Raw genomic sequence first — 14,210 nt, 5'->3', positions numbered from 1 at the left:
TCTGCCCGGGCCCCTGATTAGAGCCGGAGGCAGGCACAGCAATTGTGAACGTCCAGGGATTCCTCCCACCCCAAAGGGGCCAGGACCAAAAGCTCTTGCTGCTCTTCAAGTAGCCAGGCATCCCCATTCACAGCCCCACCAATGCTGGCGCTGTCTCTTTCCAGAGCGTCCCAGATGCCAATATATTCTCAGAGGGCCGTCTTGTAAAGTGGGACCCTGGCTAAGCAATTGTGAACGTCCAGGGATTCCTCCCACCCCAAAGGGGCCAGGACCAAAAGCTCTTGCTGCTCTTCAAGTAGCCAGGCATCCCCATTCACAGCCCCACCAATGCTGGCGCTGTCTCTTTCCAGAGCGTCCCAGATGCCAGTATATTCTCAGAAGGCCGTCTTGTAAAGTGGGACCCTGGCTAAGCAACTGTGATCGTCCAGGGATTCCTCCCACCCCAAGGGTCCAGGACAAAAGCTCTTGCTGCTCTTCAAGTAGCCAGGCATTCTTATTCACAGCCCCACCAATGCTGGCGCTGTCTCTTTCTAGAGCCTCCCTAACTCCAATACTGTCTGCCCGGGCCCCTGATTAGAGCCGGAGGCAGGCACAGCAATTGCGAACGTCCAGGGATTCCTCCCACCCCAAAGGGGCCAGGACCTAAAGCTCTTGCTGCTCTTCAAGTAGCCAGGCATCCCCATTCACAGCCCCACCAATGCTGGCGCTGTCTCTTTCCAGAGCGTCCCAGATGCCAATATATTCTCAGAAGGCCGTCTTGTAAAGTGGGACCCTGGCTAAGCAATTGTGAACGTCCAGGGATTCCTCCCACCCCAAAGGGGCCAGGACCAAAAGCTCTTGCTGCTCTTCAAGTAGCCAGGCATCCCCATTCACAGCCCCACCAATGCTGGCGCTGTCTCTTTCCAGAGCGTCCCAGATGCCAATATATTCTCAGAAGGCCGTCTTGTAAAGTGGGACCCTGGCTAGCCAATTGTGAACGTCCAGGGATTCCTCCCACCCCAAAGGGGCCAGGACAAAAGCTCTTGCTGCTCTTCAAGTAGCCAGGCATTCTTATTCACAGCCCCACTAATGCTGGCGCTGTCTCTTTCTAGAGCCTCCCTAACTCCAATACTGTCTGCCCGGGCCCCTGATTAGAGCCGCAGGCAGGCACAGCAATTGCCAACGTCCAGGGATTCCTCCCACCCCATAGGGGCCAGGACCAAAAGCTCTTGCTGCTCTTCAAGAAGGCACGCAACCCCATTCACAGCCTCACAAACGATGGCGCTGTCTCTTTCTACAGTCTCCCAAGCTCTTATACTACCTGCCTGAGCAGCTAGGCCGTAGCAGAGCTCAGAAACTACGAACGTCCAGGGATTCCTCCCACCCCAAAGGGGCCAGGACCAAAAGATCTTGCTGCTCTTCAAGTAGCCAGGCATCCCCATTTACAGCCCCACCAACGCTGGCGCTGTCTCTTTCTAGAGCCTCCCAAACTCCAATACTGTCTGCCCGGGCCCCTGATTAGTGTCGGAGGCAGGCACAGCAATTGCGAACGTCCAGGGATTCCTCCCACCCCAAAGGGGCCAGGACCAAAAGCTCTTGCTGCTCTTCAAGTAGCTAGGCAACCCCATTCACAGCCCCACAAATGCTGGCGCTGTCTCTTTCCAGAGCCTCCGAAGCTCCAATACTACCTCAGAGGGCCGCCTTGTAAAGTGGGAGCGAGGCTAAGAAACTGTGAACTTCCAGGGATTCCTCCCACCCCAAAGGGGCCAGGACCAAAAGCCCTTGCTCCTTTTCAAGTAGCCAGGCAAACCCCATTCACAGCCCCACAAACGCTGGCGCTGTCTCTTTCTACAGCCTCCCAAACTCCACTACTATCTCACTGGGCTGCCAAGTACGCCAGGAGCTAGGCTCAGCAAGTGCGAACGTCCAGGGATTACTCCCACCCCAAAGGGGCCAGGACCAAAAGCTCTTGCTGCTCTTCAAGTAGCCACGCAACCCCATTCACAGCCTCACAAACGATGGCGCTGTCTCTTTCTAGAGCCTCCAAAAGTCTTATAATACCTGCCTGGGCAGCTAGGCCGTAGCAGAGCTCAGAAACTACGAACGTCCAGGGATTCCTCCCACCCCAAAGGGACCAGGACCAAAAGCTCTTGCTGCTCTTCAAGTAGCCAGGCATTCTCATTTACAGCCCCACAAACGCTGGCGCTGTCTCTTTCTAGAGCCTCGCAAACTCCGATACTGTCTGCCCGGGCCCCTGAATAGAGCCGGAGGCACGCACAGCAATTGCGAAGGTCCAGGTATTCCTCCCACACCAAAGGGGCCAGGACCAAAAGCTCTTGCTGCTCTTCAAGTAGCCAGGCAACCCCATTCACAGCCCACCAACGCTGCCGCTGTCTCTATCTACAGCCTCCGTAACTCCAATAGTAACTCAGAGGGCCGCCTGGTAAAGTGGGATCGAGGCTAAGAAACTGCGAACGTCCAGGGATTCCTCCCACCCCAAAGGGGCCAGGACCAAAAGCTCTTGCTGCTTTTCAATTAGCCAGGCAAACCCCATTCACAGCCCCACAAACGATGGCGCTGTCTCTTTCTAGAGCCTCCCTAACTCCACTACTATCTCACTGGGCTGCCAAGTATGCCAGGAGTTAGGCTCAGCAAGTGCGAACGTCCAGGGACTCCTCCCACCCCAAAGGGGCTTGGACCAAAAGCTCTTGCTGCTCTTCAAGTAGCCACGCAACCCCATTCACAGCCGCAACAACGCTGGCGCTGACTTTTTCTAGGGCCTCCCAAACTTCAATAATATCTCAGAAGTCCGCCTTGTAAAGTGGGAGCGAGGCTCAGCAATTGCGAACGTCCAGGGATTCCTCCCACCCCAAAGGGGCCAGGACCAAAAGCTCTTGCTGATCTTCTAGTAGCCACGCAACCCCATTCACAGGCCCACCAACGCTGGCGCTGTCTCTTTCCAGAGCGTCCCAGATGCCAATATATTCTCAGAAGGCCGCCTTGTAAAGTGGGACCCTGGCTAAGCAACTGTGAACGTCCAGGGATTCCTCCCACCCCAAAGGGGCCAGGACCAAAAGCTCTTGCTGCTCTTCAAGTAGCCAGGCATTCTTATTTACAGCCCCACCAACGCTGGCGCTGTCTCTTTCTAGAGCCTCGCAAACTCCAATACTGTCTGCCCGGGCCCCTGATTAGAGTCGGAGGCAGGCACAGCAATTGCGAACGTCCAGGGATTCCTCCCACCCCAAAGGGGCCAGGACCAAAAGCTCTTTCTGCTCTTCAAGTAGCCAGGCAACCCCATTCACAGCCCCACCAACGCTGGCGCTGAATTTTTCTAGGGCCTCCCAAACTTCAATACTATCTCAGACGTCCGCCTTGTAAAGTGGGAGCGAGGCTCAGCAAGTGCGAATGTCCAAGGATTCCTCCCACCCCAAAGGGGCCAGGACAAAAGCTCTTGCTGCTCTTCAAGTAGCCAGGCATTCTTATTCACAGCCCCACCAATGCTGGCGCTGTCTCTTTCCAGAGCGTCCCAGATGCCAATATATTCTCACAGGTCCGCCTTGTAAAGTGGGAGCGAGGTTCAGCAATTGCGAACGTCCAGGGATTCCTCCCACCCCAAAGGGGCCAGGACAAAAGCTCTTGCTGCTCTTCAAGTAGCCAGGCAACCCCATTCACAGCCCCACAAACGCTGCCGCTGTCTCTTTCTACAGCCTCCCATACTCCCATAATATCTTCCTGGGTCCCTGAGTAGAGCCGGATCCCAGCTCAGCAATTGTGAACGTCCAGGGATTCCTCCCACCCCAAAGGGGCCAGGACCAAAAGCTCTTGCTGCTCTTCAAGTAGCCACGCAACCCCATGCACAGCCTCACAAACGATGGCGCTGTCTCTTTCTACAGTCTCCCAAACTCTTATACTACCTGCCTGGGCAGCTAGGCCGTAGCATAGCTCAGAAATTGCGAACGTCAAGGGAATCCTCCCCAACCAAAGGGGCCAGGACCAAAAGCTCTTGCTGCTTTTCAAGTAGCCAGGCAAACCCCATTCACAGCCTCACAAACGATGGCGCTGTCTCTTTCTACAGCCTCCCTAACTCCAATACTATCTCACTGGACTGCCGAGTACGCCAGGAGTTAGGCTCAGCAATTGCGAACGTCCAGGGACTCCTCCCACCCCAAAGGGGCTTGGACCAAAAGCTCTTGCTGCTCTTCAAGTAGCCACGCAACCCCATTCACAGCCTCACCAACGCTGGCGCTGACTTTTTCTAGGGCCTCCCAAACTTCAATACTATCTCAGACGTCCGCCTTGTAAAGTGGGAGCGAGGCTCAGCAATTGCGAACATCCAGGGATTCCTCCCACCCCAAAGGGGCCAGGACAAAAGCTCTTGCTGCTCTTCAAGTAGCCAGGCATTCTTATTCACAGCCCCACCAACGCTGGCGCTGTCTCTTTCTAGAGCCTTGCAAACTCCAATACTGTCTGCCCGGGCCCCTTATTAGAGCTGCAGGCAGGCACAGCAATTGCGAATGTCCAGGGATTCCTCCCACCCCAAAGGGGCCAGGACCAAAAGCTCTTGCTGCTCTTCAAGAAGGCACGCAACCCCATTCACAGCCTCACAAACGATGGCGCTGTCTCTTTCTACAGTCTCCCAAGCTCTTATACTACCTGCCTGGGCAGCTAGGCTGTAGCAGAGCTCAGAAACTACGAACGTCCAGGGATTCCTCCCACCCCAAAGGGGCCAGGACCAAAAGCTCTTGCTGCTCTTCAAGTAGCCAGGCATCCCCATTTACAGCCCCACCAACGCTGGCGCTGTCTCTTCCTAGAGCCTCCCAAACTCCAATACTGTCTGCCTTGGCCCCTGATTAGAGCCGGAGGCAGGCACAGCAATTGCGAACGTAAAGGGATTCCTCCCACCCCAAAGGGGCCAGGACCAAAAGCTCTTTCTGCTCTTCAAGTAGCTAGGCAACCCCATTCACAGCCCCACAAATGCTGGCGCTGTCTCTTTCCAGAGCCTCCGAAGCTCCAATACTACCTCAGAGGGCCGCCTTGTAAAGTGGGAGCGAGGCTCAGAAACTGCGAACTTCCAGGGATTCCTCCCACCCAAAAGAGGCCAGGACCAAAACTCTTGCTGCTCTTCAAGAAGCCACGCAATCCCATTCACAGCCCCACCAACGCTGGCGCTGTCTCTTTCTACAGCCTCCCAAAATCCACTACTATCTCACTGGCCTGCCGAGTACGCCAGGAGCTAGGCTCAGCAAGTGCGAACGTCCAGGGATTCCTCCCACCCCAAAGGGGCCAGGACCAAAAGCCCTTGATGCTTTTCAAGTAGCCAGGCAAACCCCATTCACAGCCCCACAAACGCTGGCGCTGTCTCTTTCTACAGCCTCCCAAACTCCACTACTATCTCCCTGGGCTGCCGAGTACGCCAGGAGCTAGGCTCAGCAAGTGCGAACGTCAAGGGATTCCTCCCACCCCAAAGGGGCTTAGACCAAAAGCTCTTGCTGCTCTTCAAGTACCCAGGCATCCCCATTCACAGCCCCACCAACGCTGGCGCTGACTTTTTCTAGGGCCTCCCAAACTTCAATACTATCTCAGAGGTCCGCCTTGTAAAGTGGGAGCGAGGCTCAGCAATTGCGAACGTCCAGGGATTCCTCCCACCCCAAAGGGGCCAGGACAAAAGCTCTTGCTGCTCTTCAAGTAGCCAGGCATTCTTATTTACAGCCCCACCAACGCTGGCGCTGTCTCTTTCTAGAGCCTCGCAAACTCCAATACTGTCTGCCCGGGCCCCTGATTAGAGCCGGAGGCAGGCACAGCAATTGCGAAAGTCCAGGGATTCCTCCCACCCCAAAGGGGCCAGGACCAAAAGCTCTTGCTGCTCTTCAAGTAGCCAGGCATCCCCATTCACAGCCCCACCAATGTTGGCGCTGTCTCTTTCTAGAGCCTCCCAAACTCCAATACTACCTGCATGGGCAGCCGAGTACACCTGGCGCCAGGCTCAGCAATTGCGAACGTCCAGGGATTCCTCCCACCCCAAAGGGGCCAGGACAAAAGCTCTTGCTGCTCTTCAAGTAGCCAGGCATTCTTATTCACAGCCCCACCAATGCTGGCGCTGTCTCTTTCCAGAGCGTCCCAGATGCCAATATATTCTCAGAAGGCCGTCTTGTAAAGTGGGACCCTGGCTAAGCAACTGTGAACGTCCAGGGATTCCTCCCACCCCAAAGGGGCCAGGACCAAAAGCTCTTTCTGCTCTTCAAGTAGCCACGCAACCCCATTCACAGCCCCACAAACGCTGCCGCTGTCTCTTTCTACAGCCTCCCATACTCCCATAATATCTGCCTGGGTCCCTGAGTAGAGCCGGATCCCAGCTCAGCAATTGTGAACGTCCAGGGATTCCTCCCACCCCAAAGGGGCCAGGACCAAAAGCTCTTGCTGCTCTTCAAGTAGCTAGGCAACCCCATGCACAGCCTCACAAACGACGGCGCTGTCTCTTTCTACAGCCTCCCAAACTCTTATACTACCTGCCTGGGCAGCTAGGCCGTAGCACAGCTCAGAAATTGCGAACGTCCAGGGATTCCTCCCACCCCAAAGGGGCCAGGACCAAAAGCTCTTGCTGCTCTTCAAGTAGACAGGCATACCCCATTCACAGCCCCACCAACGCTGGCGCTGTCTCTTTCGAAAGCCTCCCAAACTCCACTAGTACCTCAGAGGGCCGCCTTGTAAACTGGGAGCGAGGCTAAGAAACTGCGAACGTCCAGGGATTCCTCCCACCCCAAAGAGGCCAGGACCAAAACTCTTGCTGCTCTTCAAGTAGCCACGCAATCCCATTCACAGCCCCAACAACGCTGGCGCTGTCTCTTTCTACAGCCTCCCAACTCCACTACTATCTCACTGGCCTGCCGAGTACGCCCGGAGCTAGGCTCAGCAAGTGCGAACGTCCAGGGATTCCTCCCACCCCAAAGGGTCAGGACCAAAAGCCCTTGATGCTTTTCAAGTAGCCAGGCAAACCCCATTCACAGCCCCACAAACGCTGCCGCTGTCGCTTTCTACAGCCTCCCAAACTCCACTACTATCTCACTGGGCTGCCGAGTACGCCAGGAGCTAGGCTCAGCAAGTGCGAACGTCCAGGGATTCCTCCCACCCCAAAGGGGCCAGGACCAAAAGCTCTTGCTGCTCTTCAAGTAGCCAGGCATCCCCATTCACAGCCCCACCAACGCTGGCGCTGACATTTTCTAGGGCCTCCCAAACTTCAATAATATCTCAGAGGTCCGCCTTGTAAAGTGGGAGCGAGGCTCAGCAATTGCGAACGTCCAGGGATTCCTCCCACCCCAAAGGGGCCAGGACAAAAGCTCTTGCTGCTCTTCAAGTAGCCAGGCATTCTTATTTACAGCCCCACCAACGCTGGCGCTGTCTCTTTCTAGAGCCTCCCTAACTCCAATACTGTCTGCCCGGGCCCCTGATTAGAGCCGGAGGCAGGCACAGCAATTGTGAACGTCCAGGGATTCCTCCCACCCCAAAGGGGCCAGGACAAAAGCTCTTGCTGCTCTTCAAGTAGCCAGGCATTCTTATTCACAGCCCCACCAATGCTGGCGCTGTCTCTTTCCAGAGCGTCCCAGATGCCAATATATTCTCAGAAGGCCGTCTTGTAAAGTGGGACCCTGGCTAAGCAACTGTGAACGTCCAGGGATTCCTCCCACCCCAAAGGGGCCAGGACCAAAAGCCCTTGCTGCTCTTCAAGTAGCCAGGCAACCCCATTCACAGCCCCACTAATGCTGGCGCTGTCTCTTTCTAGAGCCTCGCAAACTCCAATAATGTCTGCCTTGGCCCCTGATTAGAGTCGGAGGCAGGCACAGCAATTGCGAACGTCCAGGGATTCCTCCCACCCCAAAGGGGCCAGGACCAAAAGCTCTTGCTGCTCTTCAAGTAGCCAGGCATCCCCATTCACAGCCCCACCAACGCTGGCACTGTCTCTTTCTAGAGCCTCCCAAACTCCAATACTACCTGCATGGGCAGCCGAGTACACCTGGCGCCAGGCTCAGCAATTGCGAACGTCCAGGGATTCCTCCCACCCCAAAGGGGCTTGGACCAAAAGATCTTGCTGCTCTTCAAGAAGGCACGCAACCCCATTCACAGCCTCACAAACGATGGCGCTGTCTCTTTCTACAGTCTCCCAAGCTCTTATACTACCTGCCTGGGCAGCTAGGCCGTAGCAGAGCTCAGAAACTACGAACGTCCAGGGATTCCTCCCACCCCAAAGGGGCCAGGACCAAAAGCTCTTGCTGCTCTTCAAGTAGCCAGGCATCCCCATTCACAGCCCCACCAACGCTGGCGCTGACTTTTTCTAGGGCCTCCCAAACTTCAATACTATCTCAGAGGTCCGCCTTGTAAAGTGGGAGCGAGGTTCAGCAATTGCGAACGTCCAGGGATTCCTCCCACCCCAAAGGGGCCAGGACAAAAGCTCTTGCTGCTCTTCAAGTAGCCAGGCATTCTTATTCACAGCCCCACCAATGCTGGCGCTGTCTCTTTCTAGAGCCTCGCAAACTCCAATACTGTCTGCCCGGGCCCCTGATTAGAGCCGGAGGCAGGCACAGCAATTGCGAACGTCCAGGGATTCCTCCCACCCCAAAGGGGCCAGGACCAAAAGCTCTTGCTGCTCTTCAAGTAGCCAGGCATCCCCATTCAAAGCCCCACAAATGCTGGCGCTGTCTCTTTCCAGAGCGTCCCAGATGCCAATATATTCTCAGAAGGCCGTCCTGTAATGTGGGACCCTGGCTAAGCAACTGTGAACGTCCAGGGATTCCTCCCACCCCAAAGGGGCCAGGACCAAAAGCCCTTGATGCTTTTCAAGTAGCCAGGCAAACCCCATTCACAGCCCCACAAACGCTGCCGCTGTCTCTTTCTACAGCCTCCCAAACTCCACTACTATCTCCCTGGGCTGCCGAGTACGCCAGGAGCTAGGCTCAGCAAGTGCGAACGTCAAGGGATTCCTCCCACCCCAAAGGGGCTTAGACCAAAAGCTCTTGCTGCTCTTCAAGTAGCCAGGCATCCCCATTCACAGCCCCACCAACGCTGGCGCTGACTTTTTCTAGGGCCTCCCAAACTTCAATAATATCTCAGAGGTCCGCCTTGTAAAGTGGGAGCGAGGCTCAGCAATTGCGAACGTCCAGGGATTCCTCCCACCCCAAAGGGGCCAGGACAAAAGCTCTTGCTGCTCTTCAAGTAGCCAGGCATTCTTATTTACAGCCCCACCAACGCTGGCGCTGTCTCTTTCTAGAGCCTCCCTAACTCCAATACTGTCTGCCCGGGCCCCTGATTAGAGCCGGAGGCAGGCACAGCAATTGTGAACGTCCAGGGATTCCTCCCACCCCAAAGAGGCCAGGACCAAAACTCTTGCTGCTCTTCAAGTAGCCACGCAATCCCATTCACAGCCCCACCAACGCTGGCGCTGTCTCTTTCTACAGCCTCCCAACTCCACTACTATCTCACTGGCCTGCCGAGTACGCCCGGAGCTAGGCTCAGCAAGTGCGAACGTCCAGGGATTCCTCCCACCCCAAAGGGGCCAGGACCAAAAGCCCTTGATGCTTTTCAAGTAGCCAGGCAAACCCCATTCACAGCCCCACAAACGCTGCCGCTGTCGCTTTCTACAGCCTCCCAAACTCCACTACTATCTCACTGGGCTGCCGAGTACGCCAGGAGCTAGGCTCAGCAAGTGCGAACGTCCAGGGATTCCTCCCACCCCAAAGGGGCCAGGACCAAAAGCTCTTGCTGCTCTTCAAGTAGCCAGGCATCCCCATTCACAGCCCCACCAACGCTGGCGCTGACATTTTCTAGGGCCTCCCAAACTTCAATAATATCTCAGAGGTCCGCCTTGTAAAGTGGGAGCGAGGCTCAGCAATTGCGAACGTCCAGGGATTCCTCCCACCCCAAAGGGGCCAGGACAAAAGCTCTTGCTGCTCTTCAAGTAGCCAGGCATTCTTATTTACAGCCCCACCAACGCTGGCGCTGTCTCTTTCTAGAGCCTCCCTAACTCCAATACTGTCTGCCCGGGCCCCTGATTAGAGCCGGAGGCAGGCACAGCAATTGTGAACGTCCAGGGATTCCTCCCACCCCAAAGGGGCCAGGACAAAAGCTCTTGCTGCTCTTCAAGTAGCCAGGCATTCTTATTCACAGCCCCACCAATGCTGGCGCTGTCTCTTTCCAGAGCGTCCCAGATGCCAATATATTCTCAGAAGGCCGTCTTGTAAAGTGGGACCCTGGCTAAGCAACTGTGAACGTCCAGGGATTCCTCCCACCCCAAAGGGGCCAGGACCAAAAGCCCTTGCTGCTCTTCAAGTAGCCAGGCAACCCCATTCACAGCCCCACAAATGCTGGCGCTGTCTCTTTCTACAGCCTCCCAAACTCCAATAATGTCTGCCCGGGCCCCTGATTAGAGTCGGAGGCAGGCACAGCAATTGCGAACGTCCAGGGATTCCTCCCACCCCAAAGGGGCCAGGACCAAAAGCTCTTGCTGCTCTTCAAGTAGCCAGGCATCCCCATTCACAGCCCCACCAACGCTGGCACTGTCTCTTTCTAGAGCCTCCCAAACTCCAATACTACCTGCATGGGCAGCCGAGTACACCTGGCGCCAGGCTCAGCAATTGCGAACGTCCAGGGATTCCTCCCACCCCAAAGGGGCTTGGACCAAAAGATCTTGCTGCTCTTCAAGAAGGCACGCAACCCCATTCACAGCCTCACAAACGATGGCGCTGTCTCTTTCTACAGTCTCCCAAGCTCTTATACTACCTGCCTGGGCAGCTAGGCCGTAGCAGAGCTCAGAAACTACGAACGTCCAGGGATTCCTCCCACCCCAAAGGGGCCAGGACCAAAAGCTCTTGCTGCTCTTCAAGTAGCCAGGCATCCCCATTCACAGCCCCACCAACGCTGGCGCTGACTTTTTCTAGGGCCTCCCAAACTTCAATACTATCTCAGAGGTCCGCCTTGTAAAGTGGGAGCGAGGTTCAGCAATTGCGAACGTCCAGGGATTCCTCCCACCCCAAAGGGGCCAGGACAAAAGCTCTTGCTGCTCTTCAAGTAGCCAGGCATTCTTATTCACAGCCCCACCAATGCTGGCGCTGTCTCTTTCTAGAGCCTCGCAAACTCCAATACTGTCTGCCCGGGCCCCTGATTAGAGCCGGAGGCAGGCACAGCAATTGCGAACGTCCAGGGATTCCTCCCACCCCAAAGGGGCCAGGACCAAAAGCTCTTGCTGCTCTTCAAGTAGCCAGGCATCCCCATTCAAAGCCCCACAAATGCTGGCGCTGTCTCTTTCCAGAGCGTCCCAGATGCCAATATATTCTCAGAAGGCCGTCCTGTAATGTGGGACCCTGGCTAAGCAACTGTGAACGTCCAGGGATTCCTCCCACCCCAAAGGGGCCAGGACCAAAAGCCCTTGATGCTTTTCAAGTAGCCAGGCAAACCCCATTCACAGCCCCACAAACGCTGCCGCTGTCTCTTTCTACAGCCTCCCAAACTCCACTACTATCTCCCTGGGCTGCCGAGTACGCCAGGAGCTAGGCTCAGCAAGTGCGAACGTCAAGGGATTCCTCCCACCCCAAAGGGGCTTAGACCAAAAGCTCTTGCTGCTCTTCAAGTACCCAGGCATCCCCATTCACAGCCCCACCAACGCTGGCGCTGACTTTTTCTAGGGCCTCCCAAACTTCAATACTATCTCAGAGGTCCGCCTTGTAAAGTGGGAGCGAGGTTCAGCAATTGCGAACGTCCAGGGATTCCTCCCACCCCAAAGGGGCCAGGACAAAAGCTCTTGCTGCTCTTCAAGTAGCCAGGCATTCTTATTCACAGCCCCACCAATGCTGGCGCTGTCTCTTTCTAGAGCCTCGCAAACTCCAATACTGTCTGCCCGGGCCCCTGATTAGAGCCGGAGGCAGGCACAGCAATTGCGAACGTCCAGGGATTCCTCCCACCCCAAAGGGGCCAGGACCAAAAGCTCTTGCTGCTCTTCAAGTAGCCAGGCATCCCCATTCACAGCCCCACAAATGCTGGCGCTGTCTCTTTCCAGAGCGTCCCAGATGCCAATATATTCTCAGAAGGCCGTCCTGTAATGTGGGACCCTGGCTAAGCAACTGTGAACGTCCAGGGATTCCTCCCACCCCAAAGGGGCCAGGACCAAAAGCCCTTGATGCTTTTCAAGTAGCCAGGCAAACCCCATTCACAGCCCCACAAACGCTGCCGCTGTCGCTTTCTACAGCCTCCCAAACTCCACTACTATCTCCCTGGGCTGCCGAGTACGCCAGGAGCTAGGCTCAGCAAGTGCGAACGTCCAGGGATTCCTCCCACCCCAAAGGGGCCAGGACAAAAGCTCTTGCTGCTCTTCAAGTAGCCAGGCATTCTTATTCACAGCCCCACCAATGCTGGCGCTGTCTCTTTCCAGAGCGTCCCAGATGCCAATATATTCTCAGAAGGCCGTCTTGTAAAGTGGGACCCTGGCTAAGCAACTGTGAACGTCCAGGGATTCCTCCCACCCCAAAGGGGCCAGGACCAAAAGCCCTTGCTGCTCTTCAAGTAGCCAGGCAACCCCATTCACAGCCCCACAAACGCTGGCGCTGTCTCTTTCTAGAGCCTCGCAAACTCCAATAATGTCTGCCCGGGCCCCTGATTAGAGTCGGAGGCAGGCACAGCAATTGCGAACGTCCAGGGATTCCTCCCACCCCAAAGGGGCCAGGACCAAAAGCTCTTGCTGCTCTTCAAGTAGCCAGGCATTCTTATTCACAGCCCCACCAACGCTGGCACTGTCTCTTTCTAGAGCCTCCCAAACTCCAATACTACCTGCATGGGCAGCCGAGTACACCTGGCGCCAGGCTCAGCAATTGCGAACGTCCAGGGATTCCTCCCACCCCAAAGGGGCAAGGACCAAAAGCTCTTGCTGCTCTTCAAGTAGCCAGGCATCCCCATTCACAGCCCCACCAACGCTGGCGCTGACTTTTTCTAGGGCCTCCCAAACTTCAATACTATCTCAGACGTCCGCCTTGTAAAGTGGGAGCGAGGCTCAGGAACTGCGAACGTCCAGGGATTCCTCCCACCCCAAAGGGGCCAGGACAAAAGCTCTTGCTGCTCTTCAAGTAGCCAGGCATTCTTATTCACAGCCCCACCAACGCTGGCGCTGTCTCTTCCTAGAGCCTCCCAAACTCCAATACTGTCTGCCTTGGCCCCTGATTAGAGCCGGAGGCAGGCACAGCAATTGTGAACGTCCAGGGATTCCTCCCACCCCAAAGGGGCCAGGACCAAAAGCTCTTGCTGCTCTTCAAGTAGACACGCAACCCCATGCACAGCCTCACAAACGATGGCGCTGTCTCTTTCTACAGTCTCCCAAACTCTTATACTACCTGCCTGGGCAGCTAGGCCGTAGCACAGCTCAGAAATTGCGAATGTCAAGGGAATCCTCCCCAACCAAAGGGGCCAGGACCAAAAGCTCTTTCTGCTTTTCAAGTAGCCAGGCAAACCCCATTCACAGCCTCACAAACGATGGCGCTGTCTCTTTCTACAGCCTCCCTAACTCCAATACTATCTCACTGGGCTGCCGAGTACGCCAGCAGTTAGGCTCAGCAATTGCGAACGTCCAGGGACTCCTCCCACCCGAAAGGGGCTTGGACCAAAAGCTCTTGCTGCTCTTCAAGTAGCCAGGCATCCCCATTCACAGCCCCACCAACGCTGGCGCTGACTTTTTCTAGGGCCTCCCAAACTTCAATAATATCTCAGAGGTCCGCCTTGTAAAGTGGGAGCGAGGCTAAGAAACTGCGAACTTCCAGGGATTCCTCCCACCCCAAAGAGGCCAGGACCAAAACTCTTGCTGCTCTTCAAGTAGCCACGCAATCCCATTCACAGCCCCAACAACGCTGGCGCTGTATCTTTCTACAGCCTCCCAACTCCACTACTATCTCACTGGCCTGCCGAGTACGCCCGGACCTAGGCTCAGCAAGTGCGAACGTCCAGGGATTCCTCCCACCCCAAAGGGGCCAGGACCAAAAGCCCTTGATGCTTTTCAAGTAGCCAGGCAAACCCCATTCACAGCCCCACAAACGCTGCCGCTGTCGCTTTCTACAGCCTCCCAAACTCCACTACTATCTCCCTGGGCTGCCGAGTACGCCAGGAGCTAGGCTCAGCAAGTGCGAACGTCCAGGGATTCCTCCCACCCCAAAGGGGCCAGGACCAAAAGCTCTTGCTGCTCTTCAAGTAGCCAGGCATCCCCATTC

This window comes from Platalea leucorodia (assembly GCF_965183815.1).
Source record: "Platalea leucorodia genome assembly, chromosome: 6".
NCBI lineage: Eukaryota > Metazoa > Chordata > Aves > Pelecaniformes > Threskiornithidae > Platalea > Platalea leucorodia.
The sequence above is the reverse complement of the archived record's forward strand: the minus strand, read 5'-3'. Positions refer to the sequence as shown.